The sequence below is a fragment of the Oryctolagus cuniculus genome, chromosome 19, assembly GCF_051225735.1.
Source record: "Oryctolagus cuniculus isolate XC-2025 breed Fujian yellow rabbit chromosome 19, ASM5122573v1, whole genome shotgun sequence".
NCBI classification, from domain to species: Eukaryota; Metazoa; Chordata; class Mammalia; order Lagomorpha; family Leporidae; genus Oryctolagus; species Oryctolagus cuniculus.
In genome coordinates, this window is record NC_142885.1 from 20395855 (window position 1) to 20400545 (window position 4691).

Here is a 4691-nt window from a genome sequence, read left to right on the forward strand (position 1 = left end):
AAATATCTATTGTGATGTATTCTCTTGAAAAATAAGATGAAATAATTGAGATAATTTTGTTGGAATGCTCATTATAAAGGAAAAACCTTTGGCTGCAAAATCATTTTCCTTATTCCTTCCTGAAACACAGTATGCTAGTCATACAGCAGCTATTATGTAGCCATGAGGTAAGATTATGGAGACTATAAGCCACATTGTCAGGATCATGTCAATGTTACATTCTCAGACTACTATATTAGTCCCAAATCATATAATTTGGGGAGCTTGTTACACAGAAAAATAAAATGATTTAGATAAGCCTATGACTTCAATTATCTATTATGTTCAATCAAGTTTATTATTATTATTTTTTTGACAGGCAGAGTGGACAGTGAGAGAGAGAGACAGAGAGAAAGGTCTTCCTTTGCCATTGGTTCACCCTCCAATGGCCACCGCGGCTGGCACGCTGCGGCTGGCACACCGCGCTGATCCGATGGCAGGAGCCAGGTGCTTATCCTGGTCTCCCATGGGGTGCAGGGCCCAAGTACTTGGGCCATCCTCCACTGCACTCCCTGGCCACAGCAGAGAGCTGGCCTGGAAGAGGGGCAACCGGGAAAGAATCCAGCACCCCGACCGGGACTAGAACCCGGTGTGCCGGCACTGCAAGGCAGAGGATTAGCCTAGTGAGCCGTGGCCCCGGCCAAGTTTATTCTTAACTGAATGGAAACAGTATTATTTTATTTTATTTATTATTTAATTATAATTATTATAAATCATCCTCCTTATCTCTTACCCAGGTTGTCCCTTATGATACTTTAGTCTCCAACAAATGAAGCATTAAGTCCCTCTGGTAATGAGGAAAAGATTTCCCAGTAGCTGTCTCCTCTCAGTTTCAACATAATCCTAGTATTACTTCAGGAGTAAAACTTTGAGAAAGATCTACCAAGTCATACAGATATCTTGCAGACTATAATATCTTTTAAAATCTAAAATGGCACTTGTTCCTCTTATCTGTTCTATTAAAAGACACTATTGGTTATAATTAATCTAAACCAAAAACAGCAGTATTATTTTTGCTTCAGTATCAGTTCACTTATGTGCTTTTTTTTTCTTTTTCTACAATAAAGACAAGTATAGAGAAAGCAATTTTCAAGACATGTCTTACAATTTTCCCTTTAGATTAATTAACAGATGGCAGTGAGAGAGCAGGAGAAATTAAGAAAAGATATTATAATTTAAATAAGTATCTATGAAGGGCATGCTAACACTTGCCTGTTAGTTACACATGTTCAATTCCTGCTAGTAATGCCTAGCTCATTTTTATCACTTATTTACCCACAAAATAATTATCTTAGGGTAACTGCTGTAGCGCATCAGGTTAGGCTGACACTTAGAATGTACACGTCAATCCACCGTCCTGATATTTATTTGTAAGGAAGCAGATATTGGCTCAACTAGATGGGTTCCTGTCACAGATATAGGAAACCTGGGTGGAGTTTATGCCTCCTGGCTTTGACCTAGCCCAGCTGAAGCTACTGAGGGAATTTGGGGAGTAGAACTGAAAATAAGATTCATTCTCAATCTCATTCTCATTCTCATTCCCATTCATTTCTCTCTCTCTCTTTCTCTCTCCCCCCCATCTCTACCATTCTGCTCTTCCAAAAAATAAATGCATTTTTTAAAGATTTGTTTATTTTCTTTGAAAGGCAGAGTTACAGAGAGGCAGTGGCAGAGAGAGAAAAGTCTTCCATCTGCTGGTTCACTCTGCAAATGTCTGCAAGGGCTGGAGCTGGGCTGATCTAAAGCCAGTAGCAAGGAGCTCCTTCCAGGTCCCCTATGTGGCTGCAGAGGCCCATGGACTTGGATCATCTTCCACTCCTTTCCCAGGCCAGAGCAGAGAGCTGGGCTGTAAGTGGAGCATCCTGGACTCAAACTGGTGCCCATATGGAATGTGGGCACTGCAGGCCACAGCTTTACCCACTATGCCACAGAGCCAGCCCCAATGAATACATTTTTAAAAGAATACTTTTTTTTTTTTTTGAGCACTGAGACTTTAATACACAGCACGACACTGGTGACGGCAGGGGCGGGCGCAGCGCGGCCACGTTCCACGGTCCAGGACCGGTGCTGGGAAAGCCGCCTGCGCAGCTGTCAGTAGTACGGCCGCCTCGGGTTGTTCAGGGGGTTGGGCCGGAAGCGGTAGGCCAGCATCATCCTCTTGCGGAAAGCCTCGTACTCGTCGTCCTCCTTGGAGAGCTCAGCCGGCCGGTCGATGCCGAAGCCGGCGCCGTCCACGGTGGTGGTGCCCTTGCTGACCGGATTCTTGATGCCCTGGCCCTCGGAGCCCAGCCCCTCGCCCTCCTTCCAGCCCATCTTCATGAGCATCTGGTAGCCGATGTTCTCCACGGTCAGCTTGAACTCCTTGTACTCCGAGTAGTCGGGCTCGCAGCCCTCCTTCAGCGCCTTGAAGGTCTCCATGAACTTGTCCAGCTCGTCGGGTAGCAGGAAGTCTCCGATGAAGTGCTTGCCCCGGCCCATCTTGGTCAACTGCTCGGCCCACTCCCGCGTCTTGTCCATCTCCATGCGGCGCAGCCGGTGCTCCCAGGTGCCCAGCTCGCTGTCCACCTCCTCCTCGCTGTCGTAGCCGTGCTGGTGCTGCTGCAGCGCCTTCTCCCACAGCAGCTGCATGTCCTGCATGGCCTGCTTGTGCTGCATGATCATGTCGTACATCTGCTGCATCTCCTGCTGCTCCTTCAGCTGCTTCTTCTGGGCGTCTGACAGCTCCGTGACGCCCACCAGACCCACGGGCTTCCCCTTCTCGTAGCCGAGCCCCTTGAGGTCCTGAACTGAGAGAGGCGAGGGCGAGGCGTCCACCTCTCCCTGCACCAGCTCCGCAGTGGGGAGCTCCACCTTGTCCTCCTCGGGCCCCCAGCTGCTCTTCCACTTTCTTTTCACGGCGGCCATGGCGGAGGCCGGCTTCCCGGGGGCGGCCGGCGCGGGGGCAGCGGCAGGCGCGGGGGCCGATGAGGTGGGGCAGGTGGCGGCAGGGGGCGAGGCCCCCGACGGGGCGTCAGGAGGGGACGTGTGCTTCGGGCTGGGCTCAGGTGCTGGGGGGGTGCCTGTGGAGCCGGCCTCGGCGCTCCGGAACTCCTCTAGCTTCTGCCGGAAGTACTTGTACCCCTGGCTGTTGGGTTCGTACAGAAAGCTGAATGCCTGGTTCTCGCGGTTGTTCTGGAGGGCGATGGTTTCCACCTCGGGACCCCCGTCCGCTATGAACCTGGCCAGCTTTTCTGCGAGGCTCTTGGCCTCCTGGTCCTCTGGGGGTGAAACTTTCTGAGAGGCTCCCTGGGACTTCTGCGCCTCCTTCCTCATCTCAGCCACCTTCTTTCTGTAGTAGAGGAATTCCCTGCTATTCTTATCGTGTAAAAACGCAAACGCTGGGTTATCCTTGTAGTCCTCCATAGCTACTTTTTCTAACTCGGGGTCTCCTTCTGCCACAAAGCGGGCCAATTTCTCTATCACTTTCCGAGTCTCGGCTCCCTCTGGGGGTGAAACTTTGATCTCCAGCCACTGCTCCTAGTCCTCCTCCTCGTCCTCATCGGGGGACTGGAAGACGCTGGGCCGCTGGGCCACGGGCAGCTGCTTGGCGTGCGAGTAGTTCCTCACCTGGCCCGGGGCGCTGCCCAGCCCCAGGCCCGCTCGCTTGCCGAGCAGCAGGGGCCTCTTGCCGGCGCTGGGCGGGGGTGTGCTGGGCGGGGCGCCGGCTGTGCTGGCGGTGGCATCTGTGGTGGTCTGTGCCTTCTGCAACTTCAGGAACTGCTGCAAGAAGCTGCGGTCATTGGCGAATTTGTTAGAGACGCAGGAAGAGTTGTGTGTGTTCGCGACTTCTCCGGGATGCGGGGGCTGAGGGCTGGCCATCTGGCTCTGCTTAGCTTTCTGCTCCATTCTGGCCTCGATTTCCCGCTTCTTCTGCGCGATGAGCTCTTCTTGGTGCAGGGTGTTCATGTTCATCTTTGCAGACTTGGGGGGAGCGACCCCAAACCACCGGTTAGCCTTCCCTGCAACATCCCGGTTGTCCATCTTGAGACTCCAAGAATACATTTTTAAAAGGCAGCGGTGTTGTGGTGGTAGTGGCAGCCAGCTGCCAGGGTCTCAGGAGCCTGGCCCTGCACATTGCTGCTGTGGGCTGGACCGACAGCCATGCCACAGGTCTTTTGGAACAAATCATGGGATGCAGCTTCATTCAGATGTGGTAGAATATGCCAAGGAAAAATTTGAGTGCTTTATAAAAATAGTGATAGCTTTGATAAATTTGAGTTCTGTGAACCTTCATTGGTGGTTGGTAATTGCCTCCAGAGATCATCTGACAGACATCAGTATGATCAGATTTATTGTGATTCTAGAGTCCAGAAAAAACTACATGAACATTTTACTGAATGTGGGAGGCATACTTGTCATGCTTACAGAAAATCAGTTAACACAGATTATGCTAACTGGAGAAACCACTTGGGAAAGTAAAAATAACCTTGCTATTTCATTTGCTCCACTTGTGCACCAAAGTGAGAATGATTATGGCAAGCTTGCCATTGTTGGACTGCCTCCCTGACCTGTCAGAAAACTGCAGGACTTGTCCAGTATTTACATTTGCTGCAAACTTAGAACTTTCATAAATGATAAGATGCAGGCCAAAGGGATTTCCCAAAAGGAAAAGA

The 4691-nt window shown here is 50.6% G+C and overlaps 1 pseudogene; it reads right to left on the bottom strand.

Annotated features, from left to right (window-relative positions):
* Window positions 1–1995: 1995 nt before the first annotated feature.
* Window positions 1996–4219, bottom strand: LOC149120390 (SURP and G-patch domain-containing protein 1 pseudogene; annotated as a pseudogene).
* Between the last annotated feature and the right edge of the window lie 472 nt (window positions 4220–4691).